Source organism: Dysidea avara, chromosome 11 (assembly GCF_963678975.1).
Source record: "Dysidea avara chromosome 11, odDysAvar1.4, whole genome shotgun sequence".
Lineage (NCBI taxonomy): Eukaryota > Metazoa > Porifera > Demospongiae > Dictyoceratida > Dysideidae > Dysidea > Dysidea avara.
Window position 1 is genome coordinate 1706949 of NC_089282.1, and position 14108 is coordinate 1721056.

At 38.6% G+C, this 14108-nt stretch overlaps 1 long non-coding RNA gene across 1 annotated transcript; it reads right to left on the reverse strand.

The window, feature by feature from the left end:
• Positions 1–8625: 8625 nt before the first annotated feature.
• On the reverse strand, positions 8626–13820 carry LOC136239489 (uncharacterized). The gene is made up of 5 exons (XR_010693484.1): positions 13667–13820; positions 13554–13613; positions 13417–13498; positions 10836–10908; positions 8626–9318 (listed from the first exon to the last, which is right to left on the reverse strand). It is a non-coding gene; the product is annotated as an uncharacterized lncRNA (long non-coding RNA).
• Between the last annotated feature and the right edge of the window lie 288 nt (positions 13821–14108).

Consider the following 14108-nt stretch of genomic DNA (forward strand, 5'->3'; position numbering starts at 1 on the left):
AGTATGCAGTGGCCAGACCCGGGCAAGCCAGGGCATTGCCAGGGAATCAAGTCACTTTGCCCTACCATCAGCTAACCAGAGTAATCAAGGAGGTGGGCTGAATCACTGATGAACAATTAATGTACAAGAATAGCCAACATAACTTACTGTGTGTCCACTTTGTCAATGCTTTCTTTCTGGCTGGCCAGCAGTAACCGGGTTTCCCCCTGGGATTTTACTATTCGATTGTAGTATTATATTAATGACTAATAAAAAAACAAGATCACATGATTAAAATGTGGTCAGCATCTTGACAAAGGACTAGGCAGAAATTTTTCTATGCAGATAGGGACACTGTGACTTCAGTGTTTGTGGTGCTACGGGTTCAAAACCTTGATGAAAACTCAAATTGATGCAAAGTTATGAAAAGTGGGAAGCCGTTCAAGCTGTGTGTATGGATACTGGGGCTTAGTCTGATAGTTCAGACAGCATGGAGTACTTGTTTATAGTCAGCATTTATTTCTTTTTCCTGTTTGTAGACTGATTATCTCACATGATGTGGGTAGTCTACCATAAGAGCTCCGTGCTTTCATTTAAATTCCCTGTGGCTAGTCTGGTATTAAGACACTACTGTATGTATGTGATAAAAAGAGAATTACTAGCTAGCGGTCACAGTTAGTAGGTTATTATCTTACATGCAGTTAGAGTATACACAGAGGTAGTGATTCACAACACATTTTAAAATGTCTATTGATGTCCACATGAAGATGGGCATGTGCATTTGTGTTGCATGGAGTTGAATGGCTTGCCCGCCCAATGCCCGGGCATGGCAAAAAGTCTGGCTACGCCACTGACAGTATGTACCTGTGTACAAAGTATAGCCAAAGTTGGAATTTAATGGAAGGTCAAAAAATGATTGTAATCAACTTTGGAATTGTGATTAGTATTTACATACACTTTCAAAATTCCCTGTCATCATTCATTACACATACTGATATAGTTCACATTTGTACCTTTCCTCTACCAGCAGGCAACTCAGGACACAACCTGTCTATATCCATAACACACTGGGAATCCACTTCTGGGTTGAGGTGCATGTTCTCATTCTGTAGGAGGAATTCTACATGAATATGAACATTATATAAGTGCAATTATCCTCTTTTTCCTATACAAATATGTGTATGTAAAAATGCAGACCAGAGCACACTACTAAAGATGTTTTCTACATGTTCAATGACCCAACCCAGGCTGGGCGCGGTAGCTGATTAGAAGCTTTAAAGGTGAATAAAGTGCCTGGAGCGTGGACACAATAGCAGAGGCCTGGATCCTCAAATCTAGCACAGTACAAGTACAAATAGCACCTTCTTGTGATATGTACTGTAGTTATGAAATGCATACAAATGTATTAGTTGTTAGTCTGCCAGGTCAACAGAAGGGGATCCCTTGAGTTGACTGTATGAGGGTGATGACACACACACACGCACGCATGTACCCACGCACATGTACCCACTCATACACATGCATATAATACAAATTATATGTAAACTACATTACGGTTACCTGTTCACATTGTTCCTTCCTTATAAAGGTACGACAAGCTGCAGGTAAGTCATCAGATTTCCTTAGCAAACATTCCATTACTTCAGTTCTGCAAAATGAATAGTAACACAAGTCATAACAGTACTACAGGGTGTACATACATATGTATGCCTGTGTAATGTGCCTGGCTACATGTGTGTAGTATAGAGTTATTGGCAGCAAGTTTATCCCCCTAGAAGCCATACATGTCCTACATACATGTCCAGATTACCATTAATGATCCTTCAGTTTTCTATCTCATCCTACAAACATTTTAGCTTTCATAAATGTAATGTCTCAAGAATTGATAGAAATTTGATGTGTTCAAGTCTTTAAACACGTTATTAGTAGTCACTTTGTTTGTATTGCAATTGCTATGTGTATCAAGACACGCGGTAGTGTGTCGTGCAGCCCAAGAAGCCGGCGCGCAACACCCGTGAGTATATTGACAGGAAGAAAATGCTATTTTCGCACCTCCGTAGCTCTGTGCTGCCTTCATGAAACAAGACGATTTTTGCTGTGAACATTCCCTCCAACTTCAGTATTCCACATTCCAAATTTGAGCGAAATTGCTTCAAGCATTCCCGAGATATGCGACTTCAAAAAGTGGCTTAGTTTCTTCATTTTTTTTTCTTCTTATTTTTCTTCCTCTTTTTGCACACTTGCAAAAACTGCTATAAAACGCGAACGCCATATCCGATTGCCTTGAAATTTGGCACACAGAAGGGGGGTATGAAGGTGCATCTCAGTACCAACTTTGGCTGGAATACGATAAACAGGCAAAGAGTTATGAGCGATTATTCACGAAACATAACACCAATATGTTGTCACGCCCACAGGGTAAACCGCGTATGGGAAGAAGCTGAAAATCGGTGGGTGAATAGGTTAACTATTGAACCTCAAACTTTTTGTGGTTTGAAAGAAATCGAGCTAAAATACAGGAAGATACAACGAAAAAACCAACAGTGTGTAACAATTATGCAATCGAGATTAGCTAATAAAAAACGACTACTTGCCACACCTACCAGATAAACCGCTTGGAGTAATGCTTTGAAAATCGCTGTACAGATGTAGTAATCATCTTAGAAATGCTCTTCAATGGTGTAGAAGAATCAGACTTAAAGCCACGGAATTATAACACGAAATCCAACTTGGTGCAGCAAGTGCGAGATCGAGATACTCTAATAGAGCAGTCATCCTAATAGAGCAGTCACCCTGAAGAGAATTCAAGAGATCAGTTAGAAACAAGTAACCTGTATAGAGTTTAGCTACAAACAATTCACCCTGTAGAGAGATCAGCTAGAAGAAGTTACCTTGTAGGGAGTTCAACTACGGAAAGAGATATTTCAGCTAGAAGAAATCACCTTGTAGAATTCAGCTACAAAGAAACCACCATGTAGAGAGTTCAGCTACAAACAAATCGCCCTGTAGAGAGATCAGCTAGAAGAAGTTACCTTGTAGAGAGTTCAGCTGAAAACAAATCACCAGTAGAGAGTTCAGCTACAAACAAATCACCCTGTAGAAGGATCACCTAGAAGAAATCACTTTGTAGAGAGTTCAGCTACAAAAAAACCATAATGTAGAGAGTTCAGCTGCACCTGTAGAGAGTTCAGCTACAAACAAATCACCTTGTAGAGAGTTCAGTTACAAAGAAACCACCATGTAGAAAGATCAGCTAGAAGAAGCCACCTTGTAGAGAGTTAAGTTACAAACAAACCACCATGTAGAAATATCAGCTAGAAGAAGCCACCTTGTAGAGAGTTCAGTTACAAAGAAACCACCATGTAGAGAATTCAGCTACAAACTACTGACACTGTAGATACATCAGCTAGAAGAAGTTACCTTGTAGACAGTTCAGCTACAAAGAAACCATTCTGTAAAGAGCTCAGCTGCAAACAAATCACCTATACAGAATTCAGCTACAAACAAATCACCCTGTAGAGAGATCAGCTAGAAGAAGTTACCTTGTAGACAGTTCAGCTACAAAGAAACCATTCTGTAAAGAGCTCAGCTGCAAACAAATCACCTATACAGAATTCAGCTACAAACAAATCACCCTGTAGAGAGATCAGCTAGAAGAAGTCACCTTGTAGAGAGTTCAGCTACAAAGAAACCATCATGTAGAGAGTTCAGCTACAAACAAATCACCCCATAGAGAGATCAGCTGGACAAAGTCACCTTGTAGAGAGTTCAGCTACAAAGAAACCACCATGTACATAGTTCAGGTACAAACAAATCACCCTGTAGAAAGATCAGCTATAGAAGAAATCATCTTGTAGAGAGTTCAGCTACAAACAAATCACCTATACAGAATTCAGCTACAAACAAATCACCCTGTAGAGAGATCAGCTAGAAGAAGTTACCATGTAGAGAGTTCAGCTGCAAACAACTCACCTGTAAAGAGTTCAGCTACAAACAAATCTCCCTGTAGAGAGATCAGCTAGAAGAAGTCACCTTGTAGGGAGTTCAGTTACAAGGAAACCACCATGTAGAGAGTTCAGCTACAAACTAGTGACCTTGTAGAGATGTCAGCTAGAAGAAGTTACCATGTAGAGAGTTCAGCTACAAACAATTCACCCTGTAGAGAGATCAGTTAGGAGAAGTTACCTTGTAGAGTGTTCAGTTACAAAGAAACCACCACGGAGAGTTCTGTAATAAATATATGTATTACATATATAAAAATAATGTACATTTAATGATGAAATCAGAAATATTTAGAGTATTCAACATCTGTTTCATCTTTTCTTCTTCCTGTGGTAAAGAAAAAAAGATATGTTAAAAAACCTCAAAGCCAGCCCCGGCTTTGGGGTATACAAATACAAAAAGAAGTGAAATCTAATCCAAAACAGCCAAGCTGTAAAAAAAGAGTGCGGCCCCCAAAAAGGCTATGGTGAAAAAAGATGTAAAATCCAAGGTGGCGGCCAAGAAATGGCTGTGATGGTAGGTTAATGGTAAAAATTTTAATCACAACAATTCAGGTGAATTTTGTGCAAGTGGCACAAAATTCGCCTGAATTGTTGTGATTAAAATTTTTACCATTAACCTACCATCACAGCCATTTCTTGGCCGCCACCTTGGATTTTACATCTTTTTTCACCATAGCCTTTTTGGGGGCCGCACTCTTTTTTTACAGCTTGGCTGTTTTGGATTAGATAAGGTTAAAAGGTCACAAAACAACAATCTGTGTGTGTAGAATGGTGAATATTTTTCACATACATGAGGTTTAGGGTGCCCATACCATCACCTAGGTTACCAGTACTGCCTCTGGAGGATATGCCAGCATTGACTGACTCTTGCACAGCAGCAAAAGGCTTTGCTTGCGTGTGCATAATACTGTAAAAGAGTCATGTTCCATGTTCTTTAAAATAAGAAGGTGAAATATGCCCCCTACTGTATCTAATTGGTGACATCAATTGTACAGGTAATCTACTGAGTGCATGATGCTATTCAAATCCTTAATAAGAGTTGTACTGTAAACACTGGTGTGTGTATGTGTGTGTGTGTGTGTGTGTGTGTGTGTGTGTGTGTGTGTGTGTGTGTGTGTGTGTGTGTGTGTGTGTGTGTGTGTAGTGTGTGTGTGTAGTGTGTGTTGTACTGTATGACCTATATACCATGGTCATGGCTCAACAATGAGTCCTAGCTAGTAACAACACTCACTTGGTTGCCTCAATATCACACAACGTGTGAACATCATGACCACATGCCTTAATGAATGCTGGATCATACTCGTACTTCTGTAGAACAGTCTACAACAACACAAACAATATGTATACACTGTATAAATAAAGTTTCACATAAAGAAAATCACACTTTGTATAACCAGTAAAACACCACTGTGAAACAAAACATTTGTTATAGTAATTTTACCCATTACATGTTTTCTTCTACACAAAACAGAACTAGTGGCACAAAGTAATGAACGGATGATGTCATCTTCACCTTGTAGTTATACGAACAATTGTATACCATCATCACGTGCTGCATCTATTAGTATTAGGGTAGATGCTACCGGCTGTTTTACTGCATGTAACATACCTTTGATGGTTACAACAGGAATACACATTACAAAATGGGGACAAAACGCCACAGAATGAATTCGAAAGTTTCAAAATATTAATTGTTACACTTAGTATGACTTTTTCACAATATGGGGTCTGAGGGTGTTCCCCCCTAGAGTGTTACCTGTAGTGAACTAGAGTCCAGTAGGTACACATCAGGGTACTGTCCCCAACACACTAGTAAGGTATCTGATTGGTGGGATCTCTCCATCCCCTATAGCAATGATATGTGATATCAGAAGTAAAGAATTGTGGTACATATCAAATCAGTTGTAACACGTCTACCAAATGTCATCAACTTTCACATGTCATTTTGAATTGATACAAATACATCAACTCCTTCCAAATTGCTTCTGGTCTGATATAGCCATCCCACACAAAGGATCCTGTTTACAACCACATTACACCCCGTGAGTATGGTTTCCTTGCAGAGTGATGTACTTGACACGAGTACAGTGCTCCTGATAAGAATTCTAAAGTGCCAGGACAAAATGTCCTGACAAATCCAAACTTGTCCGGACCCGGACATATTTATACTTTGCATGGACACAAGTGACCTATAACACTGCCTGTAGTAGGCATTCTCTGATGGATGACACTCTGGCTGTAGGCATTCCTTGTGTTATGCTAAGGATAGCTTTTATGCACTATTACAAGTGATTTTTGTAAGGTTTCTGTACAGCAGAGGGGTTGGCATTGGTACACTCTCTTGGGTGGCTTGAATGTTTAATCTCCTAGCAACCAAGAGACAGCTATCAGTAGTAAACAGTAAACCAAATATGCGCACCCTGGGCTTTTTGGACTCCTTTGATAGGATATTATGTCCGGAAATTGTCTGACCGTTATCGGGAACCATCTTTATAATCCCACAAGTATATCTGGCTGTAATATCACAAGAGGAAACCCCACCAATGTACCCCAGGTTGGACAGAGTGTAAATTTGCAACCCACCCCTGGTCTAAATGAACAGGTGATGTCAAATCTCAAATCATGCTACAAATCTCCTAGTATTGACTGTTGACAATATATTGCTTTTATGCTTGTTGTAAATGCTACTTACACTGGGGACAGCTTTAGGCTGCAATCCCCACATGCTGCCCGAAGTAGGGGAGCATTACATTGCATTACACTACACAACAATAGCTTACCCCTTAGCTGACAAGCTGGCCACACGATCTCTATCACCAGTCCAGTTCTTCACAAAACAAAGTGACATTATCTCATTGTTACCTGACCTAAAATGTCAATAGGAAGATCACAACCTGTAGTAATAGTACACACCTTGATATGTATATCACCAAAAGTCCCTCCGGCTAGTAATCAACAAGATACATCACACAATTATATGATGTACTTGTATTGCGTGCTCAGTGGAAACTACAATGAAAGAAACCTCACTTACTGGATACCTTTCAACAAAACCACCTCGATATAGTAGGCATTTCAAGTAGATATGTACTTCATGACCTCATTAATAAGACCACCTCATTATAGTGACCATGTCAAGTAGGTCCCAAACATAGCTAAGGTGTACTTCATGACCTCATTAATAAGACCACCTCATTATAGTGACCATGTCAAGTAGGTCCCAAACATAGCTAAGGTGTACTTTATTACCTCATTAATAAGACCACCTCATTATAGTGACCATGTCAAGTAGGTCCCAAACATAGCTAAGGTGTACTTTATTACCTCATTAATAAGACCACCTCATTATAGTGACCATGTCAAGTAGGTTCCAAACATAACTAAGGTGTACTTTATTACCTCATTAATAAGACCACCTCGTTATAGTGACCATGTCAAGTAGGTCCCAAACATAGCTAAGGTGTACTTCATGACCTCATTAATAAGACCACCTCATTATAGTGACCATGTCAAGTAGGTCCCAAACATAGCTAAGGTGTACTTCATGACCTCATTAATAAGACCACCTCATTATAGTGACCATGTCAAGTAGGTTCCAAACATAGCTAAGGTGTACTTCATGACTTCATTAATAAGACCACCTCATTATAGTGACCATGTCAAGTAGATCCCAAACATAGTCAAGGTGTACTTCATGACCTAGCTCATTAATAAGACCACCTCATTATAATGACCATATCAAGTAGGCAACAGTAGTGCCATTGTGACCATGTCAGTAGCGCTCTTGTTAAGTTGACAACAAATTCCCACCCAAAACCTGTACTGTTGCGAGGGGTATGACAACACTGTCAATCACATATATATGTCCAGGATGAGCTAGCAATCAAACACCAATCATGAGCAATTTACGCTCACGCAAAGTAATTAGAACTGGTTAAAAACTAGTCTCACAAACATATTACTAAACAGTACAAGTTCACATGGCACAAAACTAGTATGCTAAGCATGACTTACTGTCCTTCAGAACCCAATATGACACTATGGCAACCATGAGTGAATTTTCAAATCAAGTTTCAAATCACAAATCAGGTTACAAATATTTCAGATTGTGAAGGCGTCACATCCCTAGCCTTTTACTGATAGTTTCATTATTATTGTCATCTGATTTGTCAAAGACAGGGTTTCACCAAAAGGTTTGAGGCCTGCACAAGGGTGCTTCCCAGATTACAAAAAAGACTTATAATATTGGAACTTAATGATTCGGCGGCATCGACTCTACCTGATGGTGTTACTATTGCCAGGCGTTCAACAACGTCCTTGGCAAATGACTTCGGGGACATAGGCTTCTTCTTGGGGGTCTCATCGACGATATCTGCAGACACATCCAGGAGACTACTGTCCATGTCTTCAATAGTGCTACTTATGTGGTGGAGAGAAAAAAAATGTAAATAATAAAATGTTTAATTTTAATGCTGTAGTAAGTTAAGATATGTGTTAAGAGGTGATTGGTGAGAGAGAAGATGGTAGACTGTGACGTTGTTCAGAATTCCAGGAGACTCTGACAATATTATTGTCAATAGTCAGGTAACTAAGAACTTAATACTAGTCATCATCACCTTTTAACACATATCATCATCACCTTTCTTCATTGTGAAACAAATGCTAAAGAAATTTAGATTTTTTGTTTAATTTTGAAAATATTTTGCCCATTGTGTTTATTGTATTCTACTGTAAAATTTGGTATACACTAACGTATAAATCCAATGTTATAAGGGGAAGAACTTGTGACTAAGCTGTAGCGTTGATTGCTCCATTAGAATAGCTACGTCACTGCTTTATTAGATTACATATCTTAATCATTTTAAAGGAGGTGAAAAGTAAACTGTACACTGTGCAGAGGGTTTAACAGCTAAAATGATGTTAGTTAAATACAATACATGTAAGCTACTGAAACACAGTGACACATAGTGTTTTGATATGATAAATTGTCAAAACAGCAATAAAAAAGCTAGTTAGAGTGACAGTGAGCTCAAATTTTCTATAGAAACCATAGTAACTCATCTAGATATACCACTACATATGTAGTTATAATACATACACACCACAGTGAACACACTCATCCACTTTACACATACAACATGTACCCCATACTAGTTGACTAGCACACTTATATCATAATTACTGTAGACACTACACACAGACAGACAGACAGATGTACACACTTACACTCAAGTCATTTGCAGAGATGATGCATTTAGCATCAAACACACTCTGGTGGGTGTGAGATGTGTCACCTTGCCAACATGACCAGTCATGATGCAGTGTTGTGGCCAACCTGTAACACACTCTATATAATGTCTACCATGACATACACATACTGTGAACACGTACACTGAGCACTGATACCATATGCAAGTAAATTTTGACATCAAAAAATTGACGAATCTGCTTATTTCGTCAAATTTAAATTCGTCAAATTCCCATAAGCACCTTTAAAAGTACATGTTTTATCAATTTCTTGATTTTTTATCAACATTTATAAGTATGTACAAGTTTATTTTTTATTTTTTATTATTATAATTGCAAGACCTCGCACAGCGAGTATAAATGCAATATACAAATCAAAATATATAGCTACAGCTAACTAATTACAATTTTACAGTTCATTTATAAGAAGGTTGTTAAACACGGTGATAGATGAAGCTTCAACAGTCTCTGGTTGCAAGTTGTTCCATAGTATAGCAGTGGAAGGAAAGAAGCTGAATTTATATGTGTCAAGAGCTGGATTCTGAAAAAAACCTAAAAATTAAAAGTGGATTTTCTCAACAGAGTTAACATTTCAGCCAACCAGATGATTAGTGGTAACAGCAAAGGTGTCAACAACAGACATGTATGGTTTGGCTCCATTATAAGTCAGGAAAGTGCAGCAATTTACACTGTACCTTTATGGTTTCCCCATAGGAAATGTATGGTGAAAATTTTGATTGGCTGTAAATATTATGTCCGACAGAAATATTTTTAGCGGGCCAAGCAGTACTACAAATGAGCCAAATTTCAAGATCATGTGTAACTGCATCCATGAGTTATTAAATGTTTTTGAGGATTCAGCTCAATACGTACATACTATAATTTGTCGAATCTGATGAATCGTAAATTCGTCAAAATTTTATTACATTAAAATATCCTTGCATACAGTACGTATGTGATACAGTGGGACCATTTAATACTGAGATAAGTCTACATACAATGGAACTCCTTTCTTATAGCACATCCACAAACTGTGGATAACCTCTATATAAAGGTCACCTGTCCACAGGAGTAGATACCAAATCAACAATACAAACAGTTTATGTACCTCTTAACTGAGGACATTTTAGTGTAAAACTAATTTCCCAATGGTGTACAGTTTAGACGGGCTCCATTATAGTCAGACAATATTTTCATTGTGTTAGTAGAAAGTATTCTGGTCCAGTTAGTATACCCACTCTTGTCTTCACTCCTCAAACAGTGATAATTGTTTGTGTCATCATATCACACTTGCTCTAGGCTTGCTGGTCTATCATGAAATGTTTTGTACGATGTTTGTTAGTGGTTGCATCATAAGAGCTGGATATTCCCAACATATTTGTTATTACTGATAAAGTGAAGAAGCCTGATGGTACAAACTATTACAATACTGTAGACCATGTTATCCATAATGGCCTCCAGCAGTTGTGAGGGTATTTAAACTGGACCAGAAACTTCTCTGCCAACCAAAAGTGGTACAATAGAGAGACTACACTGAGTGTGGTTCTAATCAGATCACATGATCACTTGTTAAGTATACAAATGAAGTACACAAGTGTTGCTCACCATCCTGAAGGGTCTCCAGTAGTGGACCATGATGAATATCATTGAAGACACAGAAACTTGAAACACTATACACCTGCGATATGTATAGTAATATTACTACAAGTACTGTATGCACACAACTATTTAATAACTACATACAGATGATGTCACTTCTCAACTACATACACTAATAGTTCACAATAATGTACTAGAAATGTTATGGTTTCTTCCAATATGTATCATTATGTGTTGTATACTCCAACCTGCTGTGCTAGGTCATACCACACGCACACTACACACGCGCACACTACACACACACACATACACACACACACACACACACACACACACACACACACACACACATACTACATGCACACACGCACATGCACACGTACACACACTACACCCCACACAGACACAGACACACACAGAGACACAGACACAGACACACACATTACACACACACACACGCATGCACACACACACATCACCAGGTGTGTCACACATATCACCACAAAGAGACTACTGGGTCACTTTACATACCACTCAGTTCTAGTAGTGTAGTATAGACAAATCCTTCTCGGGCAGGACTAGTAACCCACAAGAGGTTGTAACAAGTCTTACTGGTAAATGTTGAGCAACCTAAACTCATACTTTTTATTTTAAGTTTTGTTAACTAGAAAGCTGAAATAGATACGTAGCTCACTTGATTCAGAATGTAATTTCCTTGACTGCTTTAGTTATCAACTTTAAAAGATGATGAATGGCTACACTCAGCCACCAGTGGTACCAAAAATCCTTGAGGCAGTAAGGAAAACTGCAATACAGGTACAGATGAGAAACCAATAATAAAGTTTGTGTGGCCTTATGGAGGTTTTCCCCATAATTCAGAGAGTTTGTTAGTTTCCACTGTATTGAGACAAGGACAGTTGGGTATGTATATAGTTGCTTCAAATTTGACACCCGGTGCTCATTAAAACAAGTTGATGTTGTGCTACTAAAAACCAGGCGCCCATGCAATTAATACTATCCCATTCTAACTAAATTAATCAGCCATGTATATAATTTAGTTTATATTCATGTTATAGTTATTATTAATTCAGCTAGATAATTAAAATATGTAATTTTGCGTATTTTGTAATTCGGTAATTACATTGCTATGCACTGCTAAGGAAGCGTAACTATAACAAACCACTTTAAACCGCAAATTATGCACAGAAGTGTCTTCTCACCTGTTTTATAGTGTGTCTATCGTGTTTCCTCGCGTGAATTGTATAGAGAAAGCCTTGAGGCTGCTCTTCATTTTCGTTCGCGTAAGTACAAGTAATGCCCCCCTTTCAACCCGAAGGATACGCTACCTCTGGTAGCCTAAGAGGCCTTCAGTGTTGTTTTAAAGTTGTTAAATGTCTATGAAACCGAAAGGGAAGACTGTTCAAGAAGTATATAAAGAGTCGCCACATCCATATTTCAGAAACCACCTCATTACAAAGTTTATGTGTGTGGAAGTTTAATACAGACTTAATTTAGCCTTCAATTCTTACATGCTGGCTGTTTTTTAAAGATCATTTTTAACGTTTTTGCTCACATGGGTGCATAAGGACAAACAAACATAAGGTACATAGGTACACACACACACACACACACACACACACACACACACACACACGTTTTTACGAAAACAATTTCAGTAAACCAGGCGCGCGCCCACAGCCAGCCTTCGGCCGGCTGTTGGCACACGCCTGGTTTAAAAACTGACTTGAGACTACAGACAACCTTTGTGTGATTGAACACATGGTGTACGGGAAACACTATTTAGCTATGATGAGCCAGTGACAATGATTTAGGGCCATTGCTGTTTTTAATTTATTTGAATTCTCTTCCAGCACACTTGGCTAATGGTCTACTTAGTATGAACTATTATTTGCAGGGCTCAACCCAGAATATTAACCTAGAGGGGGCAAAGTAAGTTGCTTTGGATTCTAGGGGGGTCTGGGGGCATGCTCCCCCAGGAAAAGTTTGAAAATTTAGGTGTAAATATACTTAATTTTGGTGAACTTTTACTGTGATGCCATTGAAAATTAACCATTGGATTATACAACTTTGGGATCAATTAAACCTTTCCATTTCTCAAGGCTTTAGGTATAAACCTAGGGGGTGGCAATAGCTAACCCAGGGGGGGCAATAGCTAACCCACCCCCCCCCCTCCTCGATTAACCCCTAATTTGTACTGTACCTATGTTCTGCTTATGCTTTACTCAACATTTTTTCACTATAAAACCATTCAATGGTGGAATGCATTACCATCATCTGTAACTGACTGTATTAATTCTCCATTATATGAGTATGTGGATGCCTTTAAGTGGCACTGTGACTCACTCCTTTGATAACATTAATGTGATTGTAACTATATGCATGTTTGTGTGTGTGTTGTAAGTTGTTTACTTTGATTGTTTTTGTATCAGTTATACCTTTATTTGTTTAGTTTTGTGTGTATCATCTATGTATTGTAATGTGTCCCTCTGAGCAAGGAAGGACAGTTGTAGCTGATTGTTTGGAGGTTAAATATATAAATCAAATCAAATCATTTACTACTACTCACATCTGTTCATTTTGCTGTAGCTGAAATTTATCCAAACGTTGTCTTGGCAGTCATGTTGTCAGTACTACCTGTGTTCAGTTCTCTATAAACAATAGCAATGGCATTTATTTGCTATGTTCTAATAAATGCACACTGACCTTTGCTACTGCAGCATTATCTTCATTACAGAATTCTGCTCAGTGCAAATAATCGTTGCACTGGTGTAGCAACAAGTTATTATACATATAGAAACTTGGGTTGAACTAGCTACCTGAAGCTGTACGCGCCCGCTTACGAAGGAAATGGTATATCCACCTTGATCATTCCTCATCCCTCATCTTTTAGTAGCTTATACCTTATACATGTCAGTGACTGCACGGCACGTGCTGCTCGCACTGGTTGCTGCGCAGTAACGATCTTGTATTCCAAATTATTCGTGCAAAGGCAGCTGCAGACTGAAAGGACTGAAGGATGGCGGAAACACAGTACTTTAAATCAGGTATATCCGCAGTATAGATGTAAAGGTATTGTAGTGGTGGTGCTATGTGTGACGTCATGAGTGTTTTAACACAGTTGTGTGTGTTCTATTAGAGTTGTGTATGCAAGAGGTGTGTGAACCTTGGCTTTGATATCTGATCTATGGCTTTCTAAGGTGCTTGATCACCCCTTTTTAGAACTTGATTCAGTAAACCTCTTGATGGTCTGATTCAATT